An 18,344-nucleotide genomic window follows, 5' to 3' on the forward strand; every position below is an offset into this window, starting at 1 on the left:
ATTTCCAAAGCTCGATGGAGAATATATAGATAACTTCAAAGGCTCTATATCAATCAAAGTATTTGAATCTGTAGTTAAAAATCTTCCCACAAAGAGTCTTAAAACCAGAGGTCTTCACTGGTAAATGTTAGCAAAAATTTACAGAAAAATAATACCAATCCTAAAACTGAAAATTGAAGAGGAGGAAATAATTTCCAATTCATTTTTTGATACAGTATTATTCTTATTTCAAATCCAGAGTTGCCACAAAACAAAACTTCATGCCAATATCCCTCATGATCATCCATGCAAAATTTCTTAACAAAATTTTAACAAATCAAATCAATACATTAAAAAAAATGATACACCATGACTTAGTGCTATATATCCCAGAAATGAAAGGTTGGTTTGACATTTGAAAATCAATCAATGCAATTTACCGTATTCACAGACTTCAAAAGAAAATCCATGTAATAATCCCAATAAATGACGACACAGCTTTGATAAAGTCTAACGATAATCCTGGTAAAACTCTCAGTGAACTAAGAGTAGACGGAAACTTCCTCAACCGGATAAAGCACCCATAGAAAGAACCTGTTGTTTACATTATACTCATGGTAAAGAATGAAAACTTTCCCACTGAGATTATTAACAGGGACAAGGAAGCTTACTGGCTCTAATCTGGGCAATAAAATAAGAAAAGAGAATCAAAGACATACACATTGGTCAGGAAGAAGTAAAACTGTCCATATTAGCAAATGACCTGATTATCTACGTGGAAAATCCTATGGAATCTACAAAAAGCTATTAGAACAAATAAATGAATTTACCAGGGTCAGTATACAAAATAAAGAGTATTTCCATGTACTAACAATGAAAAATTGGAAATTGTAAATGAAAATCAATAACACAATTGCATCAAAAATATGAAATACTTAGGGATGAATCTGACAAAGAAATGCAAAGCCTATACATTGAAAACTACAAAATATTGTTGAGAAATTAAAGAAAACGTAAACAAAGGAAGAGGTATAATGTGTTCATAAATTGGAAGTTCAAATATCTTTAACATCTACTCTCTCAAAATTGACCTATAGATACAGCACCACCCCAATCAAAATTCAAGCAAGGCATTTTTGTAGAAAGTTACAGCTGATTCTGAAAGATTTGAACATACTTTTTGTCAAGGAAGATAGATGAAGAGCAAATAAGTACATGAAAAAATGCTTAATATCATTAGTGATTAGGAAAATTAAACTAAAACCCAAATGATACAATAGTACACACCTATTAGAAAGGCTAAAATTAGAAAGACTGAATCAAGAGCTGTCAAGGATGTGAAGGAACTGGAAATTCCATACACTGGTAACTACTTTAGAAAATTCTTTGGCAGCTTCTTAAAAATTTATCCATTCACCTACCATAAGTCCCAGATATTCCACTTCTAGGTGCTTACCAAGGAGGAAGGAAAAAAGCCTATGTCCAAACAAAGAACTGGAATCAAATGTTCATAGCTGCTTCACCAGTAACAGCCAAAAGCTGGAAATAATCCAATGTCCATCACCAGGTGGATGTATAAACAAATGGTGGTATATTCATACAATGGAATACTACTCATCGATAAAAGGAATGCCCCACTAATACATCTATCAGTACTGAAGAATATTAAAATAACTGCTGAGTGGAAAAGCCAGACAAAAAAAGTTTCTATTCTATGATTCCTTTTTACATAAAGTTCTAGAAAATATAAACGAATCTACAGTGAACAAAAGCAGTTCAGTTGTTGCCTATGGGTGTTGATTGTGGAGAGGTGTAGGAGAGAAGGATCACAAAGTGAAATAAGGAAATTTTTCCATGAATGACATGTTCAGTTTTTTGACTGTAGTGATATTTTCACAGGAACACGTGTGTCAGAGCTTACCAAATTGTATACTTCAGACGTGCAATTTGTTAAATGTCAATTATACCTCAATAAAGTTGTTAAAAACAAAAAGAAGGTCCATAGCTAATAACATGAAAAAGTGTTTACTATACATCAATTTTTAAAAAGTCTGTGAAACAATATGTATATTATCATGCTAATTTTCTACAAAAATTAGGTACATATACATGTAAGCCTAGAAAACACCTAGAAATAGAGGTTTATGCTCAGAGGCGGCCATATAAGAGAGGAGGAGGAGGATTGAGGGACAGCAGTTCACTTTCTGCTTTACACATATAACATTTGCACAACAAGAAAACTATTATTTTGACATTTAATTTATACAAATAAGTGGCCTTAGAGAAATTAGGACTGTCTCATAAATGCTTTACCTCTTTCCTTCTCGTTCCTCATTTACATTTGATCAAGTATAAAGATTATTTTTTTATTCCAAGATCTGTAGCAATAAGTGGAATATTTGTTTTCGCTAAAGTTATTGTTTAATTTTTACTGTTTAGTCTTATAGTCTTGGCTACTCTAAAGTATATATGTGGTCTTTAGATTGAAGAAAACTTCTGAACATGAGGTAAAGAAAGAGAAAAGTAAAAACAATCATAAACTAAACCTGCTTAGAAATACTGTTGTTCATTTCAACTAGTAGTAAGCTAAAATCTTGGTTAAACATTTAGACCCTGGTATATATACAGATGGATTCTGTGTGTGAGTGAAATCTGAAATAAACAGAACAAAATAGTTAAAACAGCCAAAGTGGCAAATTTAAGGCTCAGAAATCTGGCTGCCTCTAGGGTAAAATTGCATTTCTTTCCAGGGAAGCTCACACCTTGAATTAATGAGAACATTTGGATTTTTTTTTTAACTTTATCTCCATTTGATATGTAACAGACCAAAAAAGAAGGAACTATAAAAAATTATTCCATGAATCTTCACCAAAAACAGCCCTAGGCTGACCTTTTTAGAATATAGGTCAATTTAAGGACACAACAGATTCCTTACATATCTAAAGAGCCAACATTTCAAAGGGCTTACAGCCTGACAATATTATATAATTGTTCTAAATTAAAAATGAGCTTTAAATGCTGAAACAACCTATAGAAAATAAAAGAAACCTATGATTCCTGCCTAGACAGTCTGTTAAAGAAATCATTTCTCATTTAGAATAACTTTGCAACATAGTCAATTGCCAATTTAACTAATGGGTTGTAACAAATAGGTTTTGTTCTAAAAGTTAATTTGCAAATGTTATTGTTTGGAAATTGGAATACGTTATTTTCGTTGCTTAAAAACAATGCTAGATTTAGTTCGAGGCAGGCCACTAAAGCCTACTTAGTGCCTAAATTAATACATACAGCATATTCTCCAAGTACTATAGAATAGAAACAGCATCTTAACTATTGATTTTCATAACTAAATAAATGACAGAGTTCTAACTTGGAACCTGAGAAATGCATCATCACCTGCTAAATGGCAGCTAGGACTTCCCACCTCCTGCATATTCCTCTCCCTAATCCTAAGTAGAATCAACACACAAATCTACAAAATGCCTTTACCTTGTTGATTGTTTTTATCCCCCAATAGAATGTAAGCTCCAGGAGGGCAAGGTGCGCACTAAAGAGGCAGTTCTTAACAAAAAAAGGTAGTGGGGATGATAACTGTGTAGAACCAACATTATAATTGAGAGCTTGAGCGGGAAATGATGATACAAAAGATACAAAGGAAATGAAAAGCCATTAGAAACTCCAGGAAGCCATGATTCAAATAGAGGATAAGGCTTCAAATTAGACTGTGGGCTTTAAGGAAAATAGAACACACTCCAACACATAGACAAGAAGATTAAGAAGCTGAAAGGTAACAAGGTAATGCAGACATATGTTTGTTCTCCCAACAAGGAAAAAAAAGGCAAGCAGAAACTCCAGGAGACAAAAACTGTGTAAGAAGATTGCTTTTACAATACCACACAAACCAAAATGTGGCATGATTTTCAGCAACTGGTAGAATTCAAAAAGGAAGAATACAATTTAATTTGATACCAGACATAGGGATGAACCTTTGAAATTCAAGAGAACAGACTATAAGTTGAGAAAATTACTTTTCTTGTCATTGAACAATACTGTCATAAGTGTAAGCAAATTTTTTATTAGTTGTCAACTTTTAGAATTAATCTATAGACAAAACATCATGTTTAAAAAATAAAAAGAATTTGAATGTTATCAAACTAACAACAGAAATGTAAACATATGTGTGACAAAAGTTGGGAGACAGAAATGGGAAATTAGGTGGGCAAAAGAATAGGAGGACCAACAGTCTTCTTATAAAAAGTACAGATCCAAAAGATACTGCCTACAGTGGAAAGAATATTATATCTATATATCCTATAGTTAGAAATTTCATCAAGAAAGAAACTAGAAAAGGATGATATAACTATGTTGAGGAGTTAGCAGGTGAAAAATGACAGAAGTGAGTTAGAGGCCGGCCTTGTGGCCGAGTGGTTGAATTCACGAACTCCACTTCTGCAGCCCAGGGGCTCACCAGTTTGGATCCTATGCACAGACCTAGCACGGCTCATCAAGCCATGCTGAGGTGGTGTCCCACAGAACAGAACTAGAAGGACCCACAACTAGAATGTATAAATATGTACTTTGGGGAGAAGAAGAACAAAAAAGATTGGCAGCAGATGTTAGCTCAGGGCTAATCTTTAAAAAAAAAAAAAAGTGAGTTAATCCTCTTCTACCATAATAGGAAGGAAATAATCACTTCTAGAATTGATAAATCAACAAATAGCAGTGTAAACATACTGTTTTTAAGGTACTAGAGGACTCCAAAACAAAGAAACGATTAAAAGAGATGGCCCCGCTGAGCTTCATGGTTGCTCAGATAGCTAGTTTTTATCATAAATGTTTCTGTGCTATTTGACTTTTCAACCATTTGTGTGCAATATTTTGATTTTTACAAATATTTTGTGTGATAAAGGGGAGATAAGCAGAGCACTTGTATCCTCAATAATATGCAGGAGCAGGTTCAGTATGAGTTCTGAGCAGGACTGTATAAGCCAAACTATAGTTTGGAATTCCAGGAAATCATAGTCCTTTAGGAGCAAAGAATCATGGTGTCAAGGAGAGTAAAAAGCCCTTAGGCTGTTCTCTGTCCAGTCATACCCAGAGAATCCAGTCCCCACTGATGAGCTGAACACTTCTGTAAAAGTGTTTACCTACTAAGTAGATACCTCAAAAAACTTAAAAGCCACAAGCAGTGAGTCGAATCTCTGAAGAACAGCCTCTCCCAGTCCCCGCCATAAGAGCATTCTCTCCGGTAGACTTTCTCTGTCAGTATAAGCTAAGCAGTTCTGTAGGGACTTTCATCTATAAAAACTGGTCTTGCTTCGGAGATGAAATTAGCATGCGTTGTTTAGTTTTTTAAAATTATTCTAGTTTCAGACTTTGCAGATAGTCTTTAAAAAAAAAAAACACCATGTGTATGTTAGACAAGTAGAAATATTAAAGAGGCAAAAGAAAATAACAGAGTAAGGGATAATGTGTTCACATTTTAGATAGCGTGTCCCGGGATTTTATTGTAAAAATTGAAGGAAGTGAAGTAGTTGGTCCTGTGGGATCTGGGGGGAAAGGGAATAACAGCTGCAATGACCCTGAGAATGGAGTACATCTAGCGGGCTCAGTATAGCTGGAGCAGAATGGTAGTGAGGGGCAATATTTAGAGATTAGGCGTAAGAGATAATTTGGGGGTTAGTGTGACTGAAGAAGTAGAAACAGATCATACAGAGTCTTGTTGGACTTAGTTGAGACTGGGTTTTTACTCCAATGAAAGGAGAAAGATTGGAGATTTATGAGCAGAAGAATGACATGATGTGATCACTCGGACCACGGGGTTGACATTATCTGAAAACGTGCAAAAGCAGAAGCAGAGAGACCAGTGGTGCTGATGAGAAGTGGGTAAATTCTGTTTTTACATTGAAGGTAGAGCTGATAGGGGAGAAAGAGAGGAACCACGTATTAAATCAAAATTTTAAAACTGGAAGAATGGAGTTGCCATTGCTGAGATGTAGAAGACTCAAGGAGAAAAAGGTATTGGAGGGGGCATGTCACGAGTTCAGAAATAGGGGCCAGCCTCGTGGCTGAGTGGTTAAGTTCGTATGCTCCACTTCAGCGGCCCAGGGTTCACTGGTTCGGATCCTGGGCATGGACATACACACTGCTCATCTGGCCACATAGAACTAGAATGACCTACAACTAGGATATACAACTATGTAGTGGGGCTTTGGTGAGAAGAAAAAAAGAGGAAGATTGGCAACAGATGTTAGCTTAGGGCCAATCTTCCTCACCAAAAGAATAAATAAATAAAAGTTAAGAAATATCTGACTAGAACAATTCTTTCTGGGTAAACAGAGATCATATCCATATTTTCACAATAATAAAAATCTGAGAGAATCAAAATATTTTTTGGTAAATGGGAACATGACCATTTTGAGATTTCTAATGTTACTAATAGTATCTTTTTAGAGTTGTTACTAGGCCCGTTTCTGGAGTACTCTTTTCCTGTCCCAAATAATGTATTGGAGAATCTACCTGTTACACAGCAATTAAGCATGCAAATGAGCAGCTCATTTATTTTGGTGCTGGGAAAATATCATTAATCAAATTTATGAATGCAATGAAATCACTTCTTCCATGTTTATTAAAAGTCATTATGAAAATGTTATCTCTGGGCTCAGTTGACAGTTTTCAACTTAATGTGGCTTTTAATCAATGGCAACAAAATCAATTATGTCACCAATAGCCACTTTAAGGAAGGTAAATTACTGCCAGTCAAAGTGTTTTCCCTTGGATTTATGTCTTCACAGAAAAAAAAAATTAAGACAATAAAAAAAACCTTTAGAACAATATTTTCTGTAGAGGTAGCACTGTGTATTGCAAAGGGTCCTCATTGAGGAGGAAAAAAGCAGTCTGAGTTCCGTGGTTTGCTTCATTCCAGCAGTGTGAACTTTAAAAGTCACCTGATTTTATTGAGCAGCAGATTCTCGTTCTTCAGAATACTTTCTTATAGCTTTACTGTACAGTATAAATGTAAAATGGTATTAGTCTTATAAATTACATTTAAATTTTTTTACAAATACAGGTAATTATTTGTATTTTTATCACAGAACCTATTTATTTATTAACTCATTCAAATATTATTGCTTGGTTAGTGTCAAACAACCTTTGAAATAAAGATCTTCATTTACTTGGGAAGCACAGGTATGTGTTCAAGGCAGGTGATGGATGGATGGGTGGATGAACGGACCAATAAATGAACCAATCAAACAATAGTGTGCCTGAAACTGCTTTATAAAATTTTAAGTGTTATTCTAATGTTGATTTTGACTACTCACGTAAGAGATCCACCTGCCTTCATAATATACGTGTTTCCCTCTACAATAATGGGAGATAATAGATTTTAGATTTTAAAGATTGATAGTACATCAATTAAATTAATTTCAAGCCACTCTGCCACCTTATGAGGAAATTTGATACACTTTTTTATTTCCCATCCCAAATTATATCCAGCCATAGCACTCAGTATCTTCTGTCACAGGATATACAATATGATTAAATGACAACACCAAAATTCTCCAACTATAAAACGGAAATAAATATATGTCCCAACCTAAATATTTTGTTGTTAGTGCTGTTGAGTTGATTCTAACTCCTAGTGACCCTGTGCACAGAAGAGCAGGACCCAGCCCCGTCTTTTTGTGCCATCCTTTCATCTTCACACTCTATTAGAGAAAATGCTCTGCTGCTATTCAGAGGTTTTTCATGGCCAACTTATTTGGAAGTGGGTGGCCAGGTTTTTCTTCCTGGTCTGTCTTAGTCTGGAAGCTCCTCTGAAACCTGTCCACCATACGTGACCCTGCTGGTATTTGAAATACTGGTGGCATAGCGGTCAGCATCACAGCAATCTTAACCACTAGACCACCAGGTCTGGTGAACCTAAATACAACCCTCATTGTAATTTCTTAGGAAGAAATTACAGTCAAAAATAGAAATTATCTTGTAATTCACAGTCAAAAGAAATTAAGTTCTATTGCCCTTATAAATTAAAATCCCTAAAAAATTAGTAGTCCCAAATTAATCCTCCTCAATTTCTTATTCCACTCAATCTCAGCAGAGCGAATTCTCGATGCTGGGGAGAAGTAGCTTTCAGCAGCTCTAGCCTTCATAATTCTTTTGAAGACTTAAGACTGAAAATATTTATCACTGAGTCTCTCATGAGATGCATTTTTAAAGTGTTTAAAAAGTTAATAGGGCATACAAGATTATTACAGTATTTGCCCCAAATCCATTAAATTTAGGGAAAAAACCATTACCCAGCTTCTAAACATTATCGCAGGCAAAATTATGCTTCCAAATTCAAAACTCAATAATGCCAAATACCACAGTAGAGCCTCAACAGTATCTGAGGGAAGGAACATGGATAAAGAGAATGTTGGTGTCAGTCTGGCCAAGATGCCAGTCAGTCTATGAGAGAGTCCCAGAATCCACAACCCGTGAGATTAAACTCAATTTCACCAAAGCGGTAATGATAGCAGTAAATTTATCAGGGAAAAATTATCCAATTATACCATTCCCATCCTCAAGTTGCTTTTTCTGTATGTTGGTTTTTGCAATGTTGGAAAAATTGCAGTAGTGGTAGACTCAGTCTTTTAAGGTGCCTTTCTTTCCCATTCAGTGTATTCAAACCCTCTTCATTTTTATTTTTCCCTTGAGCTCTATGTTTCTCGCATCCCAGTGTTGAATTGTCAGCACTGTTCAATGATACAACCTCCAAAATGACTTGTAATGGATATTTTCATTCTTGTGTCTCATCAGCTATTTCTGCAGCCTCTTCTTACACAATACTTAGGCTTTAAAACCGCCTCTTAAGAAAATTCTGCTTCTTCTTCCCCACAGTTGATTCAGATAAATAATCATCATCAATGGACTTCTGTATGACGTTTGCTGTTGATACGCATGCCCTGCTCTTCGTAGCCAAGTAAGGCCCAATAATGCTTCTCAAAACACTGTCGTTGACCTCACATCTGTTAAAATGACTGTTATCCAAAATACAAGAAATAACAAGTGTTGAAGAGGATGTAGAGAAAATGGAACCCTCATACAGGGCTGGTGGGAAAGTAAAGTGGCGCAGCCACTATGGAAAACAGTATGGAGATTCCTCAAAAAATTAAAAATAGAACTACCATATGACCCAGTTATCCAACTTCTGGGTATTTATCTGAAGAAACAAAAACACTAATTCAAAAAGATATGTGAACCCCTATGTGAACCCCTATGTTCAATGCAGCATCATTTACAATAGCCAAGATACAGAAAAAAACTAAATGTCCATAGATGGATGAATGGGTAAGAGTGGTATATATACACAATGGAATACTATTCAGCCATAAGAGAGAATGGAATCTTGCCATTTTCAACAACATGGACGGACCTTAAGAGCAATATGCTAAGTGAAATAAGTCTGACAGAGAAAGACAAATATGGTATGGTTTCATTTATATGTGTAATCTAAAAAACAAAACAAGAAAATAAGCTCATAGATACAGAAAACAGATTGGTGGTTGCCAGGGTGGGGAGGAGTTGGGGGTGGACAAAATGGGTGAAGGGAGTGAAAGGTACAAATTTCCATAATAAAATAAGTAAGTCATAGAGATGTAATGTACTGCACAGCATGGTGACTACAGTTAATAATATTGTATTACACATTTGGAAGTTGCTAAGAGAGTAAACCTTGAAAGTCTTCATCACAAGAAAAAAAACTTTTTATGGGGACTGATAGTAACTAGACTTACTGTGGTGATTATGTCACAGTGTATACAAATATTAAATCATTATGTTGTAACCTGAAATTAATATAATGTTATGTGAATTATACCTCAATTTAAAAAACAAAATACTGTAATTCTTGTCATTTTCCTTCATGATTGCCCAAAGGCTCATCTGACACTCTAACAATTCAATTTTTTAAAACGAATTTTTTTATGTCAGAATAGTTTTACATTTAAGGAAAAGTTACAAAGATAGTACAGAGTTCCCATATACTCACACTCAGTTTTCCCTATTATTAACATCTTACATTAGTATGGTACATTTGTCACAAGTAATTAACCAATATTAATGCCTTATCTAAAGTCCATGCTCCAGTCAGATGACTTTAGTTTTTACCTAACGTCCTTTTCCTGTTCCATGCTTCCATTCAGGATACCACATTACCTTTAGTCTCTTGTGTCCTTTGATGCCTCTTGGCTGTGAGAGTTTCTGACTTTTCTTGTCTTTGATGACCTTGACTATCTTAAGGATTACTTAAGTAATAATTGAATTTTTACTTAAGTTAGTTTCTTTCTTTCTCCATTTGGTGTAATAGTGGCATTTGCAGAGTTTAAATAACTTCTTTTTATTTGCTTTCCTTGTGTTTTTCTAGTCAAGAAGCCTGTTTTTCTAACATACTTTTCTAGATTTTATCTTCTGGAGCCTCCCACAGTGAGAGATATTAAATCAGCAAGTCTGGGTCTGCCCAAAGTATTTTGTCTATTTTCTCTTCTTTTGTCAGGTAATCCCAACTATTAGAATATCTCTCTTTAGACTGACATATGGACAAAATCTCTGTGTATTTTTGTTCTGTCTGTCTCATCCTTGTTGTGCCTTCCTACAGAATGCAAATTCCATAAATTTCTCAAGCATGTTTCCTCAAGGCAAAGGGAATACCTGACTGCCCCCGTGTAGTAACTCACTCATGGTTTGAATATTTTGGACATCTCCCCGATTTTTTCCTCTTAAATGTGTCCAAATTTCCTTGTAACCAAATGGCATAGTCATCCTAATCTTCCAGGTATATTTATTCAATTATCCTCACAAGGGATTCTCTATCTTCAGCTTTAAGAAGATAATCTCCATATTCATTTGAATCCTAGTTCCTTCCAGCATAGTCATTCAATCCCACTCTCTGAGATCCTGCTATTCTCTCTCTGTCAGAATTCGTTGAGTCCCAGTCATCCTTTCTGTCCTAGTAATAACTAAACCAATATAGCTCCTTTCTCTTTATCTTCTTTAGAGAATTAGGCTTAGATTCAACTCTTTTCCCTTTTATATCTGACTCTCATGACCTTTACGATCTCATTTTCTGGGGGCCGGCCCCGTGGCCGAGTGGTTAAGTGCACTTGCTCCGCTTTGGTGGCCCAAGGTTTCACTGATTTGGATCCTGGGTGTGGACATAGCACCATTCATCAAGCCACACTGAGGTGGCATCCCACATAACACAACCAGAAGGACCCACAACTGAAAATACGCAACTGTGTACCAGGGGACTTTGGGGAGAAAAATAAAATCTTTAAAAAAAAAATCTCATTTTCTCCTTCATATTTGTCTACTCTGTCAGCTAAAATATCAACTTTTCTAATAAGCATCTCCAGCTTCTTTCTCCAGCTTACTTAGCCAGTTTTCCTTTATTTTGTTTTTAACTAATCATTCCAGTTGCTTTTTAATTGCCTGAAAAAACTTGATTTCTAGAATTAAAAGGCACAACTCCTTTGAATTGCCTTCTTAGATTGTAGATTTGCAACTATTTAACTTTGAGCCATATCTTTATCTTACCCCAGGAGGATAACATAGTCTGTTCATAAAAAGGGCTTCCACTCATTTTTAGCTATTCATTCATAAAAATCTACCACACTTCTCTAGGAGAACTCATCATTTGTGTCTGTGAAATTGAGATCTATAGTGAAAGTTTATTCAGTTAACAAATCTCAAGCCAAATTGAGACCACATAGTTTATTTCTCTACACTTTTCTTTCTTGGCCTTGAAGGCAGGTGACATGAGATATAGATAAACAGAATGTGGGTCAGCTGGGCTAGCACTACCTACACAGTTCTTGCACAAACAGTACAAAGCTGAAAGCTCACTAGCGTTCTGTGGAACATGCAAAACTCAGCTGCCTTGTCGTTTAAAAGAAACAATATTGTTACTCCTTCAGAGGTGGAAAAGGGCTAATCTTAACTCAGCTTCTCCTGAAAGACCAGGTCAAGCCTGCCTATGAGTTTCAAGGTTTTGCTGTTGCAGTCTCACCTAAAGGCATCTATATCCAGGAATGCTGAGGTCACCTGTGCAGCTGGAGTTTGTCTAAGGCACAGGTGCTTGCAGTCTTGCCCAAATAAACTGTCACTTTCCTGGGACAAACTTATTATATGCTTCAATGACCCATCAAAGTCAAAATCTAACCTGGCTAATTTACTAAAGCCTGAGGCCTAATGCCATCCACCCAGGGTGCATGAACTAAAAACCAATAATAAAATTGCAAAAGAAGCCATATGGCATGCTATAGTGAGTTACCACCTACCAAAGTCAAAAATCCATGACTCCCACTCCTACTGCTTGGTAAACCAAAACCCAAAGCCACCTTCTTGGATCATTTAGGGTTTTGCTTTGGCAAGATGCCCCTATCTCCACAATTCTCTTTCTACCTAACTTCTACTCCTTACCTATTGTCAAGGTCTCTAGTAGTTCCAGGTACAAGATCTGGGGGTTTGCAGATTTAATATATAAACACTTTTTCCCCCCACTGAAGATTAACTGAGAGCTGATCAAAAAGTCATGGGGGACAGAGATGCCCTCTTTCTTACTGAGGAAATGGTTGGGGTCATAACTTACCTATGAAGCCATAACCCATTCCTAAACTGCACCCCAAGGTCAGGCCATCTACCATATGTTAGTGAGAAATGCAGAATGCCACATTTCATTTAACAAAAAACATCAAGTTTGTAAGGCATACCATTATTTTATGCATTGCTAAGAAAGAAATGAACCCAGCTGTCATTTAAATTAGGACCTACCATTAATCTTAAAGTGTATATTTATTCAGAGATTCTAAGATGTTAGAAAAAGCATCTTAGAATTGAAGAAATATAAACCAGCATCTCTACAAGTAGGAAGATCCCACACATAGTAAGTAAGGGGAAGCAGTTAAGCTGCACAAGCCCTTTTCTCCCCTGTGGGTTCTTGTGATGATGGACTCCTCCCTTGGGGAGCAGGGAGAGAAGGCAGAGAAGCCAACCAGAGTTGTCCTAATTCTTGAGTGTTTGGAAAGATAAAACAAGGAGAAAAGAGATTTCCTCACTCAACCAAAAAGTAGTGTTCCATTTCAAAGAATTTGCAATAGTGCAAAAGATGATGCCAAAAGTAATCTCTAAATCCTTTAATATGGAAAAAAACTTGTCCTTCATAGAAAAAAGATTCTGGAGGAAAAAAATTATAAGTATAAAGTTAATATTTATTTTTAAGGATAGGAAACTATATTACTACATGGAAATGTCAAGAGAATAATTAAAGCATAGCAAACATTTTGGAACTGCTATTTGCAATCTTCAAAAACTGAACCAGCATTTTATTCAATCAATGGAAATAGGATCTAGAACTTGATTTTAGCAAAAGAGCACAATTTCATATTTGATCTAATAAGTTTAATCAGTCTTGACCATTTGTTTATCTGAATGGTCTCGTGGTAACTTTCCTTTGAATCAAACATATCATAGTCTTAGACTTTATAGCAAGAACAGATTGCTCATTTGCTACTTTGTATCGACTAAACACATGTTTGCTCAGCATCATAGATAAAGGGACATGCGAGGATCTTCTGAAAATAACCACAAAAGCAAATTAATAACCAAGTGATGGAGCCTGAAGGCCTCAGAGATATTATATAAAGGCAATATTGCATGGTTATTAAAGACATCATCTTTGGAGTCAGACAGACCTAAGTTTAATATTGGCCCCACTACTTACTAAGTGGGCAAACTACTTAACTTCACTTTACTTCAGTTTCTTCATCTATACAAAGCAACAATAATTCCTCCCTCTCAGTGTTGTTATATGCATTATAAGGCAATGTAGGTAAATGTAGCACAGTGCCTGACCCATAGAAAATGGTAAAAAAATAAACAATTTTTATCATGGGAGAATACACAGTTCAGATACAGCTCCCACACAAGATGAATACTGTTTGACCACTATAGAGGTTATTATGCAGTGCAATGGGTATTGCAGGTCCTCTGCCTTCTGGGCACAGGGTAGAATTGCATCTCTGTCTCCCTTGCTGTTGCCGGGATTAGTTCTGCCCAATGAACTATAAGTAGAATTTACGAATTTCTCTTCCTGGAGAGAGCATTTAAGTGTTGTTGGGAGACCCTCCAGGTCTTTCTTTTCCTTTGCTACAACTGGCAATGTTCCATATAGTGGCCACTCCAACAGCCTGGGTCCCAGAATAAGGACACATAAAGCAGAGTCCCAGCCAATCCTTGATCAACATGTAGTATGAGTGTTGCTTTAAGCCAATGAGAGTTTGGAATTGTTATTACCAAGGTATAATTTATTCAGTCTTGACAAAAACACCTAGTTAATCTCACCTCTAAGAATCACGTGTTTTGGGGCCAGCCTGGTGGCACAGCAATTAAGTGCACACGTTCCACTTCTCAGCGGCCTGGGGTTCGCCGGTTCAGATCCGGGGTGCAGCCATGGCACTGCTTGGCACACCATGCTGTGGTAGGCATCTCAAATATAAAGTAGAGGAAGATGAGCACGGATGTCAGCTCAGGACCAGTCTTCCTCAGCAAAAAGAGGAGGATTGGCAGCAGTTAGCTCAGGGCTAATCTTCCTCAAAAAAAAAAATCATGTTTTTATGATTACATTATCACAATATCAACTTTTATACATCCTACATCATCCTTCTATGGTTATAATCAAGCAGGTTGTTGGCAATATTGTTGAAGTTCATTCATTCAACAAATATACTCCAGATACTGCACCAGGTTGCAGGCAAAGAACACTGAACAAGAGGACATGGTACCTTTTCCCATAGTTTACTACAAAGTTGATTGGACCATGGGGCAGGAGGAGATCACAGACATTAACAAAAATATTCTTATAAGATTTTTGCTTGATTATTTAATTTTAGATTACATAGAGATCTATCATCACCATATTCCCAATCATTATATTCACAATAGGTCTATAGCCCCATTGATTTCCAAGGTATCGAAACTCAGTAATGGTATCACTCCTTAAAGCTAAAACTTACCTGGGAGAGGTAATCGTTACCCGGTTAAGCTCTTGGTACGGTGGATTTATTTGATAACACTTTTTATACACTGCAAAGCTGCTGAAGATTAAAGTCCTGTGGAAAAGAAAACTTCAGCAGACTTTGGAGAGGGAACGAAGGTTAGGCTATGAGGAAAAATTGAAATGTAGAGTCCCCATATGCACGGAGTGGCTTGCAGTGAGGATGGATGAAGTAGAGAAGCAGCATCCAGTGAGGAAGAAGTACGGAGAGGCAGGGGGGATATTGGAAGACAAGCTGCATTAAAAATCAATTCACTCGATTGAAGTTCTAGCTTCCCTACTCATTTGCTATATGACCTAGAATAAGTCGCTCAACTTTTTTCAGCCTTGGATTCCTCATCTAGAAAATACGGACAAAAGATTTTTTTAAACTCAAAGGGTTCTGGTAAAATCTAGAAGTGAAAACATTTTGAAAACCCAAAAGTGTTATTCCAAGGAAAAACGTTAATAATGTAAATATGGAGGGGCCTCTGTGGAAGGTTTTGTGGACTCCACAGATTAACCACAGCTATTTCTTCAAGAGGGGACACAATGGAAGAGGTCAGCAGTTCTTATCCTGTAATAAAGTGACAAGGCTTTTGAATGTTTTACTTTCTATATAAACTAACGGGATCCAAGGGTGCTCCAAGAATGTCGCTCTTATTCACCTGCATTCCAATATCCTCCTTCAGTGGAAGAAAAAGGAATTGACTTATAGCTGACAGTAGAATTCAGAATAAATTTAGATATACCTTCGAGAATGACAACCAGCTGGAACATCATCTGACACGGGTTCTGGGCAGAAAAATGTTTGAGAAGCACTGGACTAGCTCACTGCTCAGTGAGACTTTTGTTGTTCTTATTCAGCAATTTCTGATCTATACACGTTCTTCGAACATCAGTCAAGGAAATCACACCCTTCGAGGACAGATGGGCAAGAGTCAGGATGGGTGAGAGCAGCATTATATTGGAGGAGTAAGCCAAGGAACAAAAATAACTCACTTAGGGCAGAGAAAGGGACTTGTACTTTCTTCCCTGCATACCTTAGGTAAAGAATGACCGCCTCTCAATACACTCTAATCATTGCAACTAATAAGAGCACTGTTATTCTACAACTTTTAGAATCAAAATAATTATGCTTTAGGAAAAATAGTGAATCTCAAAGTAAAGATTTGTGACTAACTAACACATAATTTTAATAAACATCTCCCCTAGAACTTTAATCCAACCCCTCTTTGCAGTCTGAGACATTCTAGTTCAGGCAGTATGAATCGTTTTTTATATCATATGCTACTACTAATTTGACACTATATCTAATTGAGGTACATGCCCTCAATGACTGAATCTCCACTACCAAATTCAACCAGAGAATTAGAAACAATTGCCTAATTAAGGTTTTGACTCAATCGCTAAGAAAATTCAAGCAAAACATGGTTAGCCCGAGAAAAAACCTTTCCTGAAAACTCGAATTTCTTTTATTAAATTCTGGCCTAGAAATGACAGCGAATCTTACCATTTCACATTTCCATTTAGTGGTGTCTTCACCCAGAATCATTTCTTTCTTAAGGTGTCCTCACACCAGATCAGAGGAAAAAAAAATGTTATTATTCAGGACTTTTATTCTCTTTATGGAAAAGATTTCTCTAGTGGATACATTGCCTTTCACACCAAAAAACTGGATTCGTTTTATAAATGTATATTAAATATTGTTCAAACATGTGAAAGAAGGAAAGGTTAAAACAAACACGCTAAAGGAGGAAATAAGGAGATAGGGAACAAAAGTTTTTTTGTTTGTTTGCTTATCTTTTTAATGAAGAGAATATTTCCAAAGTAGCAGGATAAAATAAATAAAAAAGAAGAATACTGTGAATTAGAATAAAACAAACTGAAATATAATACTGAGAGCTGTGACGTCTTGCACAGTCATGAGGGCTATGATTGGAACATTCCTAAAAATAGGGCTCCATATTGATTGAAAGCCTTTCTCTGGTATATGCTGCACAACACCAAGAGCTATATTGAACCAATCTATCTTGCCTACCCAGGACATAGCACAACACCTGCCAAGGAGTAGGCCCTCAATAAATATTTACTGTTAAATGAATCCCCTAGAACAGAAACACTGGAGGCATCTCAATGTGTAACATGCATGCTTCAGAAGTCGACACATAATTTTTTTGCACATTTAAAATGCATTTAATATTACTGGACATTTTCCCAAGGAGCCCTACTGGCATATCTGTGTTTGGAGTTTATACATATACATATCAATACAAGTAGTTTGAATTGCAATTTAGTATTTTCTTTAAAAGGAGACATACTTTTTATGCCCTAAGAACTTTAAATGATATATATTGCTTTCAGATACAGAAGGAGCCAGGTATTAATGTAATTAAGAACAGGTACTACAGTAGTTGACCTTGGCCAAAAAGGGTCACTTGGCCACAGTTTGAAAGAGACCAAGGAGTGAGTCAACTCCAAACATTTTCCCTTCCATAGAAGATCCATTCGTGCCACCCCACTTTCAACTTAACACTTAAATTATGGAGTGGAAACTATCTCCAGCATAGAAAAGCTTTAAATAGAGGGAAGCAATGAGATTGCTCCCTAAGTCAGACAGTGTTGGCTGGCTGGTCCCACAGCCAATCACATTCACCCTCTTTCTTGATGTCTTACAGAGGCTGAAAAAGCTAATTACACACTTTTCCAACCTAATTTGCAGCTAGGGGCAATCATATGAAGAGATATGGCCAGTTAGACAGAAATGATACTATGCTATGTGGTTTGGAGAAAGATTGTGCATTCTTGATACACAGGGCAAATATAGCTTACACTGCTGATCCTGCTTCTTCCTGACTCCTGAGTGAGTGACGTGATAGCTGGAGCAGCAATATTGCAACATGAAGGAAAAGACAGAGATGCTGACTCTGACAACATGAGTCACTGAAGCAATACCAAACCTGCCTATTTCCGTAGTCTTCATACGTGAAAATAAACAAACTGGAAAACCACTGTTTGTTTAATCCATTGTTAGTTGGGCTATATGTCATGTGCAGCCAAAAGGCATTTCTGACTAATATGTTCCCCTTTCTCACATATGTATGTTTCAAATTTTAGTCTTAAAGTGGAGTGCTTGTGGAACAGTAGGCTCTTACTTTGGACATTATACTCAAAGGCTTTTTGAGCTCAGGATTTTTATTTTGAGTAATGCATAGTGGCCACTTCCTTAGGTCACTCTACTTCTTAAAGGCCCTCTCTTACATATTCCATCATGCCATATTTTTAATGATTT

At 36.4% G+C, this 18,344-nt stretch overlaps 1 long non-coding RNA gene across 4 annotated transcripts in view; it reads right to left on the bottom strand.

The window, feature by feature from the left end:
- The window catches only part of LOC111773156 (uncharacterized), a 37,256-nt gene that overhangs the window by 11,919 nt on the left and 6,993 nt on the right, over window positions 1-18,344 (bottom strand). The window contains exons 5-9 of one of the 4 annotated variants that reach the window (XR_011438124.1): window positions 16,566-16,624; window positions 15,805-15,970; window positions 15,033-15,128; window positions 14,362-14,505; window positions 6,899-9,002 (exon numbers count right to left, since the gene is read on the bottom strand). This is a non-coding gene — a long non-coding RNA (uncharacterized lncRNA). Of the gene's footprint in view, window positions 1-6,898; window positions 9,003-14,361; window positions 14,606-15,032; window positions 15,129-15,804; window positions 15,971-16,565; window positions 16,625-18,344 lie in introns of those variants that run through there. The other 3 variants (XR_011438123.1, XR_011438126.1, XR_011438125.1) reach the window with 3 other exon arrangements.

Source organism: Equus caballus, chromosome 4, assembly GCF_041296265.1.
Source record: "Equus caballus isolate H_3958 breed thoroughbred chromosome 4, TB-T2T, whole genome shotgun sequence".
Classification (NCBI taxonomy): domain Eukaryota; kingdom Metazoa; phylum Chordata; class Mammalia; order Perissodactyla; family Equidae; genus Equus; species Equus caballus.